Here is a 20784-nt window from a genome sequence, read left to right as displayed (position 1 = left end):
ATTTGCAGTCTTCCTTCCAACAGCTTTAGGGACTTAGTCCTAACTTTAGTCCAAAACACAGGTGAACTGTTGATCTCTCTGCCCTAAACAGTGGTGGAGTCTGTGATTCATGCTTGTCTGAAGTCCTCAGCAAGGGACAACGGAGAATAGTAGCTTAACTATGATCCTTTTCTGCTATTTTTTCAGAGCCTCAGGTAACATTTTTATCTCCTAAGATTCCAGGTACTTCTATATAATTGATTACATACTTGCTTGGGTATTTTGATTTAGTTTTATAGATTAGGATAACGAGGCACAATTTGCTAATCTCTATAACCTACAATATGGCAATGATCTGCCCTACTGGTGGAATCTCTGAATCATACTATTTAGGGAAATATTCCTCATATTCTCAGTTGTTCTTGAGAATTATCTGGGGTGCTTTTTGAGAATGGAGGTCCCTGGACTCCGTGTTCTTATGGTGAAGTCTGAGATATTGGTACTGTTGTGGGGATATGCTCTCCTTCTAGTGGGAGGAACTGCAAGGTACAGGTAAAGGGCATGGATGTGTCATTCTAACATCTGGAAGACAGGAAGATTAAGAAGAGTGATCCAACCTATGACATTTATTAGATGTAGAAGTCCTCGTTTATTAGATGTTGAAATACTAACCACAAATTCTTACATTTAAAATAAATGTTTGTTAAATGATTCTCAAATTCCCTCACCTTGAGATTTCATGTGGGTGCAGGGGCCCATCACACACATGCAATCGCATGCGCGCACACACACACACACACACACACACACACACACACATTCCATCAGGAACCTACCGGATCCTAGACTGCAAAAGGCAGGCTTCAGGAGGAGGGCAAAGAGAGTGGTGACCCACAAAATGTCCCTGGGACAGTCAGCTCAGTGACTGCCCTTAGGACTGAAATGAGGCTGAGGGTGGGGGGATATGTCTCAGAGGAGTAGGATGCTGCAAGGAGTGAGGAGGGCACCAGCGCGGAAGGTACACTATTCCCAACAGAGAACATATCTCTGCAGCAGCTGCTCTTACAGAGGGTCCCAGGGCCAGGCTGCCAGTGCCTTGGCCCCAACACCAGCCCTTCTCCAGAGTGTGAAATTTGCAGAATTTTCAGCCTGTGCCTCAAATAGGTGGGATTGAGGTTGACCTTGACTTCAGGGAAAGCTATAATTCCAAACTCAAAAGCCTGTCCTACAAAATAAGCAAACACACATTCTCTATTAAGTTCCCAGCGCACACAATACCTACATTTAAATTAGCAGGAAGTTCAGTTATTTCCTGAGTCCTCCCCCACAGGTGCACTTGCAGACACGCAGGGTAGTTCACAATAGTCTCCGCATCTCTCCTTTGTTCTGCTGCCACCTGCTGGCAGATGATTGATAATCAGGATGATGGACCCTGAGAACCTGGTTCCTCAGCTGACCAGGAAGGCAGGACTCAGCCTCCAGACTGGTGGGAACAGGGGAACACTGACGGTTCTGAAGACCTGGTGGTATCATGGAAGTTGGGCTGTCAAACAGAACTCCCCAAATGTGACAGGGACAGAGAGTTGATCTAGGACTGGGTTGGGGAACAGAAATGAGGGGCCTCAGTCAGAAGCACTGAACTGGGAAGTTCTTAAGTGTTTGCAGGGAAAGCCTGGATTCTCCAGAGGAAATGATGCAGTTGCAGCATTTCAGAGGGCTGTGTGCCCTTCTTTACTCACCATCTGACTCTCCTCCCTGGAGTAACGGCCTCTCCTCACATTCACCTGCCCAAACTCACCTGTGCTCCTTCATTGTCCAACACTGTATGAAGGGACTCTGGAGTCCCTTTCCTGCACTGAAGGGATTGGGGAGGGGAGGCTGAGTTCTCACAGACAGCCCAGCAACGGTGTCCTGAGAGGTGCAGTTGAGCAGGACCTCACACTCCCCATGTCTTGGGTTCTGATCTGGAGTTGATGGCAAAGCCAAGACACTACTTGTTCCCTCAGGCCCTGAGAGAAGCTGTGCCACAGTGAATGACACATCCCTCCTGATTCCTCCCAGTAGGAAGGTTCTTGAAATAACCGGAAGGACCCATCTCCTATTGCAAAAGGCCCAGTCTGGAGTATTCCACAGCAACACAGCCAAGGCCCAGGTGCACAGACCCTAAGTGACAGGGCCTCCAGAAGCACAGGGTCAAAGTCATTTTCCCCAGTGCCCATGTCCAGGCAGGGGCATCTGGGCCCTGATTGTCCAGCCTTCACTGCCCACTGTGCCTGGAACCATCCGCCTCCCCAAAGACTTGGGCCCCGGGGGTGGTTCCAGGTCACCAGTGCATGCTGTCACCTCCTCCAATGGGAGGTTCCTCCTGGAGTCCCTGATGTCTGTCCCAGAAGCATCACTTACAGCAAATCTAAAGAGCATTTGATGGCTGGGCATTGTGGCAGGAAAAGCACTTGTATTATGCTCAGGTGTTGGAAGAGGTCCCCAAGAGCTCAAGGAGGAGTGTGAGTGCCCGCTAGTAGATGGTTCCTGCTGAAAGAAGAGCAAAAAAGGGCCAGGCGAGCGGACCTCGGACTTTGGACTAAGGGCAAGTTCAGGTTCAGAAGGAGGAATATTAAGGGGTGATTAACTTATGTCTGCCTGTAGCTCCCCAGCTGGAAGACTGGTTTTTCAAAGGGTGTCACCACAAGTCAGAATGACACCACTGAGTTTTACTGCAAAGTTAAATGAGAGAAATACTATAGACATTGAGATGAAAAAATACACAATAACAAATTTATGTGCGATATCATTAGACAATCTAGTCTGATGTTCTTACCTTCTTAAAAGGAGTCTTAGCAATGAATGTAAAGTCATTCTATCATTAGGAAAAATATCTTTATAAGAATAAAATTATGTCAAAGGAGTTTCTCTTTATTTCCAGAATTATATATTTTGGCATCATTCCTTATGTGTGAGTTTACACCCCAAAAATGACTTAGTTGATGCCTTTCCAGTGTCAGAGTCTCATTCCCAGCACCTGTGTGCTGACAGCATCTTGCCCCCCAAACCAGGGCCCCTCTCTGGAGCCTTTCATGTTCCCTCATTATGGGAGAAGAGGGTCTTTTTAATGTCCTCAACATCCACCCATCTGCCTGCACACTCGGGGCTGAATCTCTTGCCCATCTTGGATTTGATACTTAAATTACCTACCTCTATTTCTGTCATAATCCATCCCAACATTGTTAAAGTCTCAAGAGGGGTCTTCTGTTCTTGAATTTGAAGGAAATGTTTGCAAAATCGATTGCCTTCACCTACCCTGAACACTCCTCCATCTGAGTGCCATCATCATTACCCAGAAAAACTTGGATACATTTTTTAGGAAGCCAAATGTGTTCCAACTCTTAGCGGAAACTGTGACTCTCTCCACAGGGATGACCCGTAGAAATGGACAAAGAGAAATTGCACTGGTGTTCACAGAAGATCTATGGGAGTGCATGAAAGTTTAAAATCATAGGAGAGTCCACATAGAATCCACATTCCTGTGCTGAAACATGGATCCTGTCGGCTTTCACCATTTCCATAAGAGGTAAACCTCAAAAGTCACGTTAACAATGAACTAGAGATTAAGACATATATCACAGTTACTGAGAAAATGGTAATAGTTGTTTTTCCTTAAAAGAGCATCCCATTGCTTTAGGATTATTTTCACAATGATATAAGAGGGCCCTTCTGTCAACAGGCTATATACAATTTTGGGACCTGGTAGAAATGACTCCCCTTTTGGCTTTAAATCTCAAATACAAAAGAAGAGGTGGCTCCTGGGCCCCTTCCCAAATCCCACTGCCTGAGACCAGCAGCAGGACAAGCGGAGGCTCAAGCTCCCCTGGTCCTCAAGATAGCAGGGGTGCCCCGAAACTGTCCTTGTACCCTGATGTCCCTGTTTCCCTGGGGCACTGATGAGCAGGTGTGGGGCCACAGCCAGAAAGCCCCTTGCTCTCTGTGTGTCTCCATCCCAACCATCACCAGAACTCTTCTCTCTTTGCCTCCAGCTGCTTCCAAGAACATCTGAAAGTTCTGGAAAGTAAATACCTACAGGAAAGGCTGACTCTGTGCTCAGCTCTCATGGGCAGCTCCTTGGTGCACGCTGACCCTGTGACCACCCGCCAAGATGTAACCAGACAGACACTCCAGTTCCTGAAGGTGGCAGTCCCCATGGCCGGGTGAGCTTTCCCACAAGATAACTTGATCCCACCATCTGGTCCTTGCCAACGACAGGAGCATCACATGGGCAAGAGGCTTTGGTCAGCTTGGCACTGAGAGCTTTGAGACCCTGGTGCCAGGGAGGCAGTACTGATGCCTCAAGCAGTGACCGGATGGGAGATGGAGATTTGACAAGGAACCTGCAGTGAAAGCAGGAGGTGGAACCAAGGTGCAGGCCAGCAGGGTTAACCCCTGGTGAGAGATGAGGACACCAGGTTCCTTTCATGTGCCCAGGAGGGACTCAGAACAGAAGCCTCCACTCCAGTCACAATGTCTACCAGGATGATATGTGAGCCATGCCAGACATCTAGCTATTCCTGTCTGCACCCAGTAACATATGCTTAATAAACACTGTTAAATGGATGAGGAAACCCACACAACAGAAGTGTGTCATCATCATGTGACACTTCAGGGTCAGAGCATGTTCTGTGTAGACACAGCAGCACATGCATCAGCATAGGAGGAGGCCAGCAATTGCCTGTGTCTGTGCCGAGGATGAGCCTTTACACCCTGTAGACTCGGGAGGGAGGACAGGGGACACCTAACAGTAAGGGTTGGATCTCCATACATCCCCCAAAATCACACCACCTCCCCATCTCTACCTTGTGAGTGACTTCTCTCCCCAGGGGTCCTGGGTCAACAGCCTGCATCTTTCCTCTTTTCACAGAGACCTGATCTGACACAAAATATGTATTCTCCACCACAGGTTGAATGAACATGAGGGGAGATCAGAACCCTACCCTGATCACAAAGGTAATCAAGGATGAGCCTCTGTCCCCAGGGTCTCTGGTCTGTGGGGACTCTGGCTGTAGTCCCCTGAAGACATCTCACCACCCCAGGCATCCCAGTGAACAAGAGAAACTTCCCTTTCAGGATGGGACAGGAGAACCAGGATCTGTGTTTACTTCCATCTCAGAGGGGCTGAGGGTCACACAGAGGCCTCCCTTCCCTAACAGAGGAACCCACAGGATCCCCTGTCTGAGTCTCCATGTGGAGTTGCTCCAGGCCCTGGGCCCTGTGAGGAGATCTAGAGCAGATGACATACAGGGACACACATGACTTGAATGTCATGGCCCAGTGCTATGACAGGGGAAACACAGGCCATTCTGGGGACCAATCTCCCAGGCCTTGAGACCACACAGGGTGCCTTGAGACCTCAAGAGACCACTCAATGGGCCTTCCCCCCCATCTTTTTTTTTGGAAGATCATCCTGAGCTAACATCCACTGCCAATCCTCTACTTTTCTGCTGAGGGACATTGGACTTGAGCTACCATCTGCGCCCATCTTCCTCTATATGTGGGGTGCTAGCTACAGCATGGCTTGATAAGCAGTGCATAGGTCTGGACTAGGGATCCAAACCTGCAAACCCGGGGCTACTGAAGGAGAGCATGCAAACCTAACCACTGTGCCACTGGGCCTTGCCTTTGAGCCTCAGGGTCATAGAGTTCCTCCTGAGGCAGCACATCCACCAGGCAGCACAGGACTCTGGATCAGGAGTCTATTGGGCAATACCTGTCCTCTCCCTGGGCTTACACTGCACTGGGATGGAGTCAGGCAGCCTGGGACCTGAAGTGACAGGGACCTGGCTAATGGGCCCCTCAGCTTGGAGGTCAGAGCTCACCTCTGTCCAGGGCTCAGGGCCAGCTCACACCCTCTGGAGACTGGTCAGTATCCCTGGTGCAGACCCTGACCCTGACGTTGGCTGCAGGTCTCCTCATGCCCTCTGGCGTGGATGTCATTGACCCACAGATAACATACAGGAAATTAAACATGAACGTGGCTTTGGCTAAGGAGGTGGAGAAGGAGCCTGATTTCCATCCCTTTGTCCAATAGATACTTCTGGGACCCTCGTACATTCTCCTCTGTCCTGCCTGCCATTTTAAGTGCATCAGGACACCATGCTCTCTCAGGAGTCCCTCTGCAGCTCCCCACTCCCTGCCCAGCATCACCCAAGAGGAAGGGAGGGTGACCATAGGAAAGTCAGCCAGTCAGAGGACAGAGGCCCCCAGGATGGTCAGAGAGCATGTGAACAGACTCTAGGCAACAACTTAGCCAACACACGCAGAGAGGGAGGGTCCCCCTGAAAGATGCCCCCTAGGACCAGGGAAGCTACAGATGACTGGCCTCCCACCACCACTGTCCATTCACCCATGGCATGCAGGAAACCTCTCCCTTCACACCCTGGAGCTGCAAATACTGAGACACCTGTACTGGATGTCTGTCCCTGAAAGCAGAGGCCGGGATGGTGACACCAGACATTGAGCACAGGTCCCCTCACCAGTCATCACTCAGCTTGCCCCATTCTCACCCCCAGAGACATCTCTGTGACCTTCCTGTTGGGAGTAAATCCAACCTTCGTAGAGCCTTTGAGGACACTGAGAAGACTCTGGTACCCAGCTGGGTTTTTGTGTCATAAATGGAATAATCCCCTGAGTTAGGGGACTCCTGGGTCTCAGTGTGGTGCTGATAGACCCAAGGCCAGGACACAGCAGAGGGAAATGCTGGGGTGGATGGGTCATCCTCTCAGGGGACAGGGGTCCCCATCAGCCTTGCTATTGAAAGTGTACTCCACAGGCCTGTGTGATTAGCATCACCTGACAGCTTCTCAGATGCAGACACTCAGATCCATACCACACCTGCTGGTTCAATACCTGCATCTTATCAGGATCTGCAGACACTCCCCGTACACAGGAGGGGAGAGCCTGCCTTACCCTTCACAGCTTGGGTTCTCAGCCTGGCCAGGCATCCATGTTACCAGAACAGCTGCTAAAGCAACATTTCTAAGGTGTCATCTGGACATTCACAATTTTTATCAAGTTCCACAGGTGATTCCGATGCACAATGGGGGTGAAAACCCTGTGACAAGAGTTCCTGGTGTAGCCCCCAGTGTCCTGCTCTGAAGGGAAAGACAGAGGGGATGAGAAAGGAGGAGGGTGACTATGCACTCATAATTGGAGCTGTGGGGACAGCCCAGGAAAAGATACCTCAGCCTTCCGCTTGTCAGTCAAGGGTGTGAGTGTTGGGGTGAGGCTGTGTCCGTGTCTGTGCCTGTGTGTATAGGGAAGAGAATCACTGCTGAAGAAGGCAGAGACCTCAGCAGTCCACATGGGAAAGAAATATAGGTAGAAGGGAAAGACGAAGAAGGGGTAAAGGAAGGCAGGAATGAGGGGAGGGAGAAAGAGACTTATGACCCAGCAAAGCACTTCTGCCCCAGAAGGAGGCACAGCACAAAGGGAGAAAAGACAGGAGAGCTGAGGCATCTGGACGGAAAAACTTGTGCGCATTTCTGGAGCCCAAGCTGTTCACTCAGAGGGAGGGACAGAGCAGGCAGCAGACACCATGGAACCCACCTCAGTCCCTGCCCACAGAGGGTATGTACTCTGGCAGGGGCTCCTGCTGGCAGGTAAGAGGGGACTGTTCCTTGAGTGTGGGCAGGGGATGGGAGATCAGAGACTGGCTGAGTCTCCTGGGGAGGACAAGGATCTGAGAGGGGACAGGATAATTCTCTTTGAACGTGAGGAAAGAAGACATGGGAGTGGAGTAGGATGTGGGGAGAAGGCTCAGTGACAGGAATATCAAAGTGAACTGGAATTGGTGAGGAGCAGGAAAACCTCAATTACACTTGGTTTCCCAAGTTATTCATCACTGAGAACTTAATTTTTGAGAATAGATGATGATAATTTATGTGAGATGACACCAAAAATCTTAAACAGGCTCTAAACACTGCCCTTACCTACCACCCTCAGATATTGACAAATAAACACTAGGACTTGGGGGACCCTGTGAACGCTTTCATTCACCCACAAGGATTTGCAGCTTGTTGCAGGCATTGGGGGTACAACAAGATCAGACAAGTCCCTGCCCTCAGAAGCTCATGTTATTTGGGGAGAACAGATAAGCAAAAAGATCTAGAATATTATGTCAGGGACTGACAAGTGTCATGCAGGGAACAGAGAAGGGAAAGGTCAGAAAGTGAAGGCCAAGGGTCTTTAGAGAAGGAGGTCAGGGAAGGCATCTCCCAAGGATGCCCCTGAGAGTGAGCAGGGTGCTGAGGGCAGGGAGGGAGTGAGCTGGGCAGACACCTGGGGAAGAGTATTGGGAACAGAGGAAATAAGTTCAGAGGAGCTTGAAGTAATGGTGGACATGCTGCTGACCTTGATCAGTAGGAGACATCACACACACACATGCCCACACACACGCTCCAAACATAAGAGATGAAGGGAACTGCTCAGGATCCAGGGCCTTATCTTTCCATTTCAATACACAGCAAATGACCAATAACCAATGTATAGATTATGTAGATGCTTAATAAGCTAATGTGAGGACTAACCTGGAGGTGTCCTGTTCCTCATGGAAGAAAGCACTCCAGGGAAGCATGGTTTACAGCGTGGTTATATACCATTTCAGAACAAAGAACACATATCAAGTATGACAGGAATACAATTTTTTTTCAAAGTCACAAGGGCACGTTATGCCATGATTTAACACATATAGAGCAAGTCAGGCCATCTTGTCCTTGGTTCTCTTGGAAGAAAACTTATTGTCAAAGAAGTACTGGTATTGGAGTTAGAGAAAGGGAGACATTTATGCTTATCTTTTATTTTCCTTCTTTGGTGAGGAAAATTGGCCCTGAGCTAACATCTGTTGCCAATGTTTTCTTTTTTCTTGAGGAAGATTGTCCCTGAGTTAACATCTGTGCCAATCTTCCTCTACATTGTATATAGGGCACTGCCACAGCATGGTTTGATAATTGGAGTGTAGGTCTGCAACCTGAATCCAAACCTACGAACCCTGGGCCGCCAAAGCAGAGCACACAAGCTTAATCACTACACCACTGGACCAGCCCCTCATGCTTATCTTTAAAGAGTGCATTCTTTGCTTTGAAAAATGTTTGAAGCAGATGTATAATGCATGTGCAGTGGCCGAAGAGTCAGGCTGCTCTGGGATAAATAAGTTGTGCTCTGAATCACATTTAAACCAGAATGGCTTCTCCATGTACCTCAATATGTGAAAACTTCTTATTATTCTTATTGTTTTCAATAAGGTCAAATATTGATCGATCTCTCTCTCTTCCCTCCTAGTCTCACTCTTAACTGTCTGGAACCTGACGACCACTGCCCAACTCATTGTTGTATCAGTGCCTCTCAATGCTGTGGTATGGATGGATGCTATTCTCCTTGTCACCAATCTGCCTGAGCATCTTTTAGTCTATGGTTGGTACAAAGGGGACAGAGTGGAGCCCAAACATCAAATTGCATTGTGTGTAATAGACAGAAATTACCCCAGGGACTGTATCCAGTGGTCCAGAGACAATATACCCTGATGGATCTCTGCTGTTCCTCAACACTACCCAGCAAGACACGCGATACTAGACCCTACAAGTTGTAAAGAGAATTTTGCTGATTGAAGTAGGAACTGGACAGCTCCATGTATACAGTGAGTGATTCCTCTCTGGCCTCTGGGTAATGGGTGGGGTGAATTCTACTTCTCGCACACAGGATTGACAGGCCTGGACTGTGCCTGCATCATCCTCTGCATTATGTCCCCTGTTGGGGACATAAGGAAGTGTTCCCTTCTTAAATTTTTTAAATTATTTGAGAGAGTTGGTTGGGGATTATCTCTAACTTGAAGATTTGTTAAAACTCACCCATAAAGACATCAGGGTCTGGCACTGTTTTGTTGGCAGAGGGAATGAGTGGCTCTCACTTTAATTTCATCAATGGTTATTGACCTATCATTTAAGAAGGGAGCAGTTCCTAACTCATTTTATGAGGCTGATATAGCTTGATCACCAAAGCCAGAGAAGAAAATTATGGACCAATTTCACCTACAAATATACATGCAAAATCAAATTAAATATTTGTGAACCAAATTCAGAATTAATAATGACAATCAATTAAAGTTATCATGACCAAGTAGGGTTTATATCAGGAATGCAAGTATCTTGTAATATCAGGATGTAATTCTCCACATCAGTAGACTAAAGGAGAAAAGTACTTGTTTTCTCAATAGATTTAGTAAAATTGTTAGTGTTTAGAAAAATCAGTCAATTTAGTAAAATCAACTTTAATTTTATTAATGGTTGTTGACCTATCATATTATCCATTTTTCTTGAGTCACTTTTGCTGACATGTTTATCTAGGTAATTGTCCATTTAATCTCAGTTTTAAAACAGATTCTCACAGCTTTTGAGTTTGTCTGATGAATTGTAAAATCTCCTTGTATCTCCCTGTATGCCCTCTTTAAATTTTTATCAACATATCAATGATTCCCTTTCTCTCTCTAAGTTTGTGAAGGGGACAGGGTGGAGGGAAACTCCTAAAAAAGACAGTCTCCATAAACAGACTTTAGTCATGCTCCTCTGAGCCCTCTGTTCTACCAAGACTGACTTGGGCTTCTGACTCCGTTCTTGTAGAGTCTAGATGTAACAAGAATCCTAAGTCAGTGTAACCAGGATCCCCCATGCTCCATATCTGATCACCCGCCATTTCTGACCAAATTCTTCATCCCTTCCCATCCCCCAGGTAATATCTGTACCCTGGCCAACCTTCAGGAAGAAGCCTGTAACATCACTTTAGGAACAGTTACTCTACCCTCTTGGCAACTTCCTACCCACTGACCATCCGACTCTGCTCCTTGGTTATAAATCGCTAATTGTCTTTGTTGATTTGGTGTTGAGTCCAATCTCTCTCTCCTACTGAAAAACCCCTCTGTTGTACTTCCACTGAATAAAGTGTGCCTTACCATCTTTACCAGGTATCAGAATAATTTTTCTTTAACACATGCAAACAAATAATTACAATAAGGTTGAAGAGTGCTATAAAAGGACATAAAAGGGGTTATAGGGTTACAGGGGAATCAATTAATCACATATTAGGGACTTGTAATGGTCCAAGAATTTGGAAAATATTAAGAATATTGATAATATTCAGGTTTGGTGTAAGAGAGTTGGGAAGAGGCACTGTTAAACACTGTTAAGAACAAGTTGACTGAGGACATTTGGGGCAGTTCAAAAGCAGTCAGTTATAACACGCACATGTCCTGTAATTGGGCAAATGTACTTCTAGACAATACCTAGACAGAAATGCACAAGTGCACTGTTAAATAGCCATGGGGGACCCTTGCAGCACCATTTGAATGACCACAAAATACCAATGGTGTTTGAGTCCCAAGAGACAGTGAATAATTTAGCAATTTTGTTGATGTATGGCGAGGCTGTCCTGTTGTCCAGTTTGGGCTGGAGGTGTTGCTGCTAACCCCAAACTCAAGGCTTTGCACTATTTAAGGTGCTGTCCTGATGTCTAACTTGTGAATCTGTTAGTACCTATATTTTGTTGCAAATTCCAGAACCCAGCACCAGCTGACTTTGGTGAACAGAGGGCCATGTTAGCTCATGTAACTGGAAGTCCAGCTACAAACTGGGCTTGGCTATTACTTTGTCTAGAGCTCCAACAACTTCACTGTATCTCCTGACAGTAGGGGAGATGGTGGTTCAAAGTTAAGAAAAAAATTGGTGCTGAGAATTGGCAATGTGGAGACAGAGGATGAACATATAGCAAATTTTGACTTTGGACTCTTCAAACCCTACCTCATTTTGTTTCACGCCCCTCTTCTATTCTCAGTGCTCATGCACCTCATCCTAGAGACATAGATGTTGATGATGGATGCCTGAGGAATATACTTACAAATTTAGGGACTGGTGGCCTTCAAGGATGTGGCCATGCATTTGGATCCTGGACGCCTCTCAGAGAAACCTGTATAAAGACATCATGCTGAAGAACCAAAAGAACCTTCTCTAATTAGCTCAGGGCAATGTTCCAAATTCTCATGCAGCCCTTTGTCAGAGGCTGTGGGGTTCTGGAAGTTCCATAAAGCTTACAAAGACCAAATCTCATAAAGTTTGGATCTAAAACTCAGGGACTAGCGTGTCTGAAACCTTACCACATAGAGAAAGAAAAATTCTTTTTTACACTTGGGTAAAAAACTTTGATCTTGAAGTTGTAAAGGGGTAGTTTCACTGGGTTCCTTCTGAAGCCTTATCTTATCTGTCTTTGAGAAATTTCAAAGATCTTGTGTGGCTAATAAAGTTTGGGGGTCATTTTGTCTCTTATGTGTTTTTCCAAGCCCTTATGGCCTTCCCCAATCTCAGGGATTAACCCTTTAAAGCAAATATCATATTCCAAATGGAGCCAGAACAGCTTTGCATGATGGAGAGAATCCTCCCAAGATGCATGTCTAGGTGAGAACCTGCAGCTGAGAGTTCTGACAGATAACCGATCAGTTCATCACTGTCCAAGATGTGAGCCACTGCCCACAGGTGGCTACTGAGCACTTGAAATGGGGTGAGTCCAAGGTGACATGTACGGTAAGTGCAAAACATACACTGTATTTCAAATAGTAAGAATGAAAAAAAGTGTAAAATATCTCCTTAATAATTTTACCTTGATACATGTTGAAACCATGATATTTTGGTTAAATTAAGATAAACTAAATCGATATGTTTATTTTTACTTTTGAAGTGTAGTGTATTAGTTTGATATGCCTGCCATAACAAAGTCCCACAAACCAGGTGGCTTAGAACAAACAGGAATTTGTTGTCTTGCAGTCCTAGAGGCTAGAAGTCTGAGATCAGGGTGTTGACAGGGTGGGTTCTTTCTGTATTTCTATTTTTAGTTATTTTTTTTGTGGTAACATTGGTTTATAACACTATATAAATTTCATGTGTATATCATCATATATTTTTATTTCTGTGTAGGTTACATCATGTTCACCACCCAAAGGCTAATTACTATCCATCACCACACACATGTACCTAATAACCCCTTTCACCCTCCTCCCTATCCCCTTCCCCTCTGGTAACGACCAATCTCATCTCTGTTTCTATGTATTTGTTTGTCATTGTTTTATCTTCTACGTATGAGTGAGATCATACTGTATTTATTTTCTCCTTCTGACTTATTTCACTTAGCAGAATACCCTTGAATTCCACCCATGCTGTCACAAATGGCTGGATTTCATCATTTATTATGGCTGAGTAGTATTCCAACATGTGTATATACCACATCTTCTCTACCCTTTCATCCCTTGATAGGCACTTACGTTTTTTCCAAGTCTTGGCTATTGTGAATAGTGCTGTAATGAACATAGGGGTGCATGTATCTTTATGCACTCGTGCTTTCAAGTTCTTTGGATGAACACCCAGCAGTGGAATAGCTGCATCATATGGTAGATCTATTCTTAAGTTTTTGAGGAATTTACATACTGTTTTCCATAGTGGCTGCACCAGTTTGCACTCCCGCCAGCAGAGTACGAGAGTTCCCTTCTCTCTGTATCATGTCCAATACTTATTGTTTCCTGTCTTGTTAATTATAATCATTCTGATGGGAGTGAAGTGATATCTCATTGTAGTTTTGATTTGCATTTCCCTGATAGTTAATGATGTTGAACATCTTTTCAGATGCCTGTTGGCCATCTGTATACCTTCCTCAGAGAAATGTCTGCTCAGATCTTTTTCCCATTTTTTAATTGGGTTGTTAGTTTTTTTGGTTGTTGAGATGTATGAGTTCTTTGTATATTTGTGATATTAACCCCTTATCAGATATATGGTTTGCAAATATCTTCTCCCAATTCTTACGCTGTCTTTTCATCTTGTTGATGATTTCCTTTGCTGTGCAGAAGAATTTTAGTTTGATGTAGTCTCATTTGTTTATTTTTTCCATTGTTTCCTTTGCCAAGTGAGATATGGTACTTGAAAATGTGTTGCTAAGACTGATACTGAAGAATATACTGCCTATGTTTTATTCTAGAAGTTTAATGATTCCAGATTTTAGATTCAAGTCTTTAATCCATTTTAAGTTTTTGTGTATGGTGTAAGATAATCGTCTACTTTCATTCTTTTGCATGTGGCTGTCCAGTTTTCCCAGCACCATTTATTGAAGAGACATTTGTTTCTCCATTGTATGTTCTTGGCTCCCTTGTGGAAAATTTGCTATATAGATATTTGGTTTTATTTCTGGCCTCTTGATTCTGTACCATTGATCTGTGTGTCTGATTTTGTGCCAGTACCATGCTGTTTTGGTTACTATAGCTTTGTAGTATATTTTGAAGTCAGGGAGTGTGATACCTCCAGCTTTGTCCTTTCTTTTTCCCTCAGAGTTTCTTTCACTATTGGGAGTCTTTTGCTGTTCCATATAAATTTTAGGATTCTTTATTCTGTTTCTGTGAAAAATGTTGTTGGAACTTTGATAGGGATTTCCTGGAATCTGTAGATTGCTTTGGGAAGTATGGACATTTTAACTATGTTAATTCTTCCAAACCAAGCATGGAATATCTTTCCATTTCTTTGTGTCTTTTTCTTTCTTTCAACAATATTTTAAAGTTTTAAGTGTACATATCTTTCACCTCTTTGGTTGTGTTTATTCCTAGATATTTTATTCTTTTTGTTGCAATTGTAAATGGGATTGTATTCTTAATTTATCTTTCTGCTACTTTGTCATTAGTGTATAGAAATACAACTGATTATCATATGTTGATTTTGTATCCTGCAACTGACCATATTCATTTTTCATTTCTAAAATTTTTAGTGGATTCTTTAGGGTTTTCTATATATAAAATTATGCCATCTGCAAATAGTGACTGTTTTGCCTCTTCCTTTCCAATTTGCATCCCTCTAATTTCTTTTTCTTGTCTTATTGCTCTGGCTAAGACTTCCAAGACCATGTTAACAAGAGTGGTGAAAGTGAGCATCCTTGTCTGCTTCGTCTTCTTAGAGGGATAGTTTTCAGTTTTCCTCCATTGAGAATGACATTTGCTGTGGGTTTGTCATAGATAACCTTCATTGTGTTGAAGTACTTCCCTTCTATATCCATTTTATTCAGAAATTTTATCATAAATGCATACTGCATCTTGTTAAACACTTTCTCTGCATCTATTGAGATGATTGTGTGGTTTTCATTCTTCATTTTGTTAATATGGTGTATCACGTTGAATGATTTGCAGATGTTCAACCATCCCTACATCCCTGGAATAAATCCCACTTGATCATGGTGTAAGATCTTTTCAATGTATTTTTCTATTCAATTTGCTAGTATTTTGTTGAGGATTTTTGCATCCATGTTCATCAGTGATATTGGCCTGTAATTTTCTTTTTTGTGATGTCCTTGTCTGGTTTTGGTATCAGGATAATGTTGGCTTTGTAGAATGAGTTAGGAAGCTACCCCTCCTCTTCAAATTTTTGGAAGAGTTTAAGAGGGATAGATATTAATCTATCTATCTTCTTTAAATGTTTGGTAGAATTTACCAAGGAAGTCACCTGATCCTGCACTTTTATTTTTGGGGAGGTTTCTGATTACTATTTCGATCTCCTTATTGGTGATTGGTCTATTCAAATTATCTGTTGCTTCTTGATTCTGTTTTGAAAGGTTGTATGAGTCTAAGAATTTATCCATTTCTTCTAGATTATCCCATTTGTTGGCATATAACTTTTCATAGTATTCTCTTATAATCTGTTGTATTTCTGCAGTTTCCATAGTAATTATCCTCTTTCATTTCTGATTTTACTTATTTGAGCCTTCTCTTTTCTTCTTGGTGACTTAAGCTAAAGATTTGTCAATTTTGTTTATCTTTTCAAAGAACCAGCTCTTGGTTTCATTGATTTTTCCATTTTTCAAGTATCTATTTCATTTATTTCTGCTCTGATTTTTATTACTTCCTTCCTTCTACTGATTTGTGGCTTCGTTTGTTCTTCTTTTTCCAGTTCATTTAGGTGTACCGTTAGATTGTTTATTTGGGTTTTTCTTGTTTGTTGAGGTAGGCCTGAATTGTTATAAACTTCCCTCTTAGAACAACTTTTGCTGTATCCCATAGATATTGAGTTGTCATATTTTCATTTTCATTTGTCTCCAGGTATGTTTTGTTTTCTCCTTTGATTTCTTCATTGACCCAATCGGTGTTGAGTAGCATTTTGTTTAATCTCCAAATTTTTGTGGCTTTTCTGATGTTCTTGCTGTAGTGGATTTCCAGTTTCATAACTTTGTGGTCAGAAAAGATGCTTGGTATTATTTCTATTTTCTTAAATTTATTGAGACTTGTTTTGTGGCCTAATATGTGGGCTATCCTGGAGAATGTTCCATGTGCTTTTGAGAAGAATGTGTATCCTGAGGTTTTTGGATGGATTTTTTTATATATATATCTACTAAATCCTGCTGGTCTAATGTGTTGTTTAAGGCCAATCTTTCCTGGTTGATCTTCTGTTAGGATGATCTATCCATTGGTGTAAGTGGAGTGTTAAAGTCCCCTACTATCATTATGTTACTGTCTATTTCTCCCTTTATGTCTATTAATAATTGCTTTATATATTTAGGTGCTCCTATGTTGGGTACATAGATATTTAAAAGTGTTATATCCTCTTGTTGGATTGTTCCCTTTATCATTATGTAGTGCCCTTCTTTGTCTCTTGTTATAATTTTGTTTTAAAATCTATTTTTTCTGATATAAGTATTGCTACCCTAGCTTTCTTTTCTTTGCCATTTGCATGGAGTATCTTTTTCCATCCTTTCACTTTCAGTTTGTGAGTGTCTTTAGGTCTGACGTATCTCATACCTCCACTTGTTTGCAGCATATATATGAGTCTTGTTTTTTAATCCAATCGGCCACCCTATACCTTTTGATTTGGTCATTTAGTCCATTGATATTTAAAGTAGCTATTGATAAGTGATTATGGCTATTTTGTTGCTTTTTTATGGGTGTCTTAGTAGTTCTTCTCTGTTCCTTTCTTCTTCTCTTGTTCTCTTCCTTTGTAGTTTGATGGCTTTCTTTAGTATTATGTTTGGGTTCCTTTCTCTTAATTTTTTGTGTATTTATTATATGTTTCTAGTTTGTAATTACTATGAGGTTCAAATATAATAACATATGTATATAGCAATCAATATTGAATTGATGGTCTCTTTAGTTTGACCTCTTTCTCAAAACTCTACTCTTTTGTTCCTCTCTTCCCATATTTTAAGTTTTTGATATCATATCTAATCTCTTATTTTGTGTGTGTGTCCATTAAACTTTTATCACTGAAATAGAAAATTTTAGTACTTTTGTCTTTTGACCTCCATATCATCTTCATAGGTGGTTGATCTGTTACCCTTACTGTATTTTTGCCTTTACCAGTGATTTTGTCACCTTTTTTGGGATAATTTTCTTATTCCGATTTGTGGTCTTCTCTTTCACACTTAAATAAGTCCCTTTCGAATTTCTTGTAAAACTGGGTTCTTGATGAAAAACTCCTTTAATTTTTGTCTGGGAAACTCTTTATCTCTCCTTCCATTCTGAATGATAACCTTGCTGGGTAGAGTATTCTTGGCTGTAGGTTTTTTCCTTTCAGCACTTTGAATATATCCTGCCACTCCCTTCTAGCCTATAAGGTTTCAGCTGAAAACCCAGCTGATAGCCTTATGGAGTTTCCCTTGTTTATCACTTGTTACCTTTCCCTTGTGGCTTTTAGGATTCTCCCTTTATCTTTAATTTTAGACATTTTAATTATAATGTGTTTTGGTGTGGGCCTCTTTGAGTTTATCTTGTTTGTTGCTCTCTGTACTTCCTGTACTTGGATGTCTGTTTCCTTCCTTAGGTTAGGAAAGTTTTCAGCTATTATTTCTTCAAATAGATTATCTGCCCCTTTGTCTTCCTCTTGTCTTTCTGGGACACGTGTAACACAAATGTTAGTGCATTTGATGTTGTCCCAGAGTTCCCATAGGCTGCTCTCATTCTTTTTAATTCCTTTTTGCTTTTGTCTGTTAAGCTTGGGTGATTTCCTCTAGTCTTTTGTTCAGCTCACTGATCTGTTCTTCTCTATCATTTACTATGCTATTGGTTGCTATTTTTTTAATTTAAAATTTGCTATAGGTGGCTATTTCCTCTACAGAAAGGAATTTCTGCCACTTAAATCTCAGTCAGGACTGTCCCTTGTTGCAGGGGTTCTTTTTATCCAGTTTTAAGTTTTCTTTCAGAGGTAATTGTTCTAAGAATAGTTGTAACTTAGTTATGTTCATGGGAGGAGTTGAATTCAGAGTCTGTCTATTCTGCCGTCTTGACCAGGATTGCTTCTTTCTGAGGGCTGTGAAGACACATCTGTCACTCTTAGAAAACAAATCAATCAAACAACAAATACACAAACTCTTCAGTGACTTCCTACCACACTCAGATTAAAGCACTGATTGCTTCATGTGACCCCCAAGGCCCTGAACAATATGCCCCCCCCCCCCCAGCTTCAGGCCCAATGGCAACTCCCAGTTTTGAAGGGATGTAGCTGTGGATGTGAGTAGGGAGAGTGGGTCTCCAGGTCCTTTCATTCCTTGGACTAGATCCTTATTTCCATTAAGTTTGTTGTAAGATCATGAAGTCTAATATCTCCAGAGCATTTTCTCCAGGAAAACTCCCTTTGGTGTAGCTATCTATACATGTCAGTACTGCTAGAATCATTTGCAGTGCCTATTCCAACAGCTTTAGGGGCTGGGTCCTAACTTTAGTCCAAAACTCCAGTGAGGTGTTGCTCTATCTGCCATAAACAGTGCCAGAGTCTGTGATACATCCTTATCTGAAGTCCATGTGTGAGAGAATGGAGAATAGTAACTTAACAATGATTGTTTTCTGCTATTTTTTGAGGGGGTTCAGAACCTCAGGTAATAATTTTTATCTCCTAAACTTCCAGATACTTCTCCATAATTGATTACATATTTGCTTGAGTATTGTGGTTCAGTTTTGTAGATTAGGAAAAGGAGACCCACTTTGAAAATCTCTGTAATATGGCAATGATCTGTCCCACTGGTGGAATCTCTCAAAATATGCTATTTAGGGAAATGTTTCTCATATTCTTAGTGTTCTTGAGAATTATCTGGGGTGCTTTTTGGCAATTGAGATATTTGGACTCCATGCTCTTACTGCTAAGCCTGAAATAAATAGAGCCGGGATGGGGATATGCTCTCCTTCTAGTGGGAGGAGCTGCAAGGTGCAGGCAACGGGCATGGATGTGTCATTCTAACATCTGGAAGACAGGAAGATTAAGAAGAGTGATCCAGGGGCTGGCCCAGTGGCGCAGTGGTTAAGTTCGTACATTCCGCTTCTCGGTGGCACAGGGTTCGCCGGTTCAGATCCCAGGTGTGGACACGGCACCACTTGGTAGAAGCCATGCTGTTGTAGGAATCCCGTGTATAAAGTAGAAGAAGATGGGCATAGATGTTGGCTCAGGGCCAGGCTTCCTCAGCAAAAAGAGGAGGATTGGCAGTAGTTAGCTCAGGGCTAATCTTCCTCAAAAAAAAGAAAAGAAGAGTGATCTAAGCTGCTATATGAACTCACGTTTACTAGGTGTAGCAGTTGTAACCATGAATCCATTTATTTAAAATAAACATTTGTTAAATGACAATCATATTCTCTCACTTTTAGATTTCATGTGTGTGCAAGGGGCCATCGCACACACACACCACATACACACACCCACAACCACATACACATCCCTCAGAAAACCTACAAGATCCTGGACTGCACCAGGCAGCCATAAGAAGCAGAGCTAAGAGAGCAAGTGACTCCCATGATGTCCCTGGGGCAGTCAGCTCAGGGACTGTTATGAGGGCTGAAATTAGGCTGAAGGTGGGGGGATATGTCTCAAAGTGGTGGGGTGCTGCAGGGATCAGGGAGGGCACCAGGGAGCAAGCCCACTATTTCCAACAAAGAAAACATCTCTCTGCAGCAGCTGCACATAGAGAGGATCCCTGGGCCAGACTACCAGTGCCTTGGCCTCAAAACCAACCCTGCTCCAGGGTGTGTAATTTGCAGTCTTTGAATAAAATGGGTGGCATTGAGGTTGATGATGACATCAAGGGAAATCTATAACTCCAAACTCAAAAGCCTACCCCCCAAAATAAGAATATAACCATGCGTTCTGTATTAAGACTCCAGGGCACACTCTGCCCACATCTAAATTAGCAGATAGTTCAGTCATTTTCTGGGTTCCTCCCCTGCAAGTCAACTTACACACGGTGTGGCTCACAATTACCCCTGTATCTCTCCTTTGTTCAGCTGCTGCCACCTCCTGGTAGATGATTGATAATCAGGACCATGGATTCCGAGAGCCTGGTCCCACAGTTGACAGGGAGGCAGGACTAAGCCTCCAGACTGGTGGGGAGAGGGGGATAAAAGTACCATTCTGACGACCTGGGGATATTTGGAAAGTTGGGCAATGAAACAGCTGCCCAAGTGTGACGGGGAGAGAGAATTGATGGAGGAATGGGTCAGGGAACAGAACTGAGGGGCCTCAGCCAAAAGCATTGAAGTGGGAAGTTCCTGATTGTTTGCAGATAAAAAGCTAGATTCTCCAGAGGAACTGACTCAGCTACAGAAGCTCAGTGGGCTGTGCATTCCTGTCTGTCCATCACCTGCCGCTCTTACATGAAGTAGTAATGGCCTGCCCTCATGCCCACCTGCCCAAACTCTCCTGTGCCCCTTCACTGTCCAAATCTACATGAAGAGACTCTGGGGTCCCTTCCCCACCCTCAGGGATGAGGAGGGGAGGCCGAATT

The sequence above is a fragment of the Equus quagga genome, chromosome 13, assembly GCF_021613505.1.
Source record: "Equus quagga isolate Etosha38 chromosome 13, UCLA_HA_Equagga_1.0, whole genome shotgun sequence".
NCBI lineage: Eukaryota > Metazoa > Chordata > Mammalia > Perissodactyla > Equidae > Equus > Equus quagga.
This window is presented reverse-complemented; position numbering follows the sequence as displayed.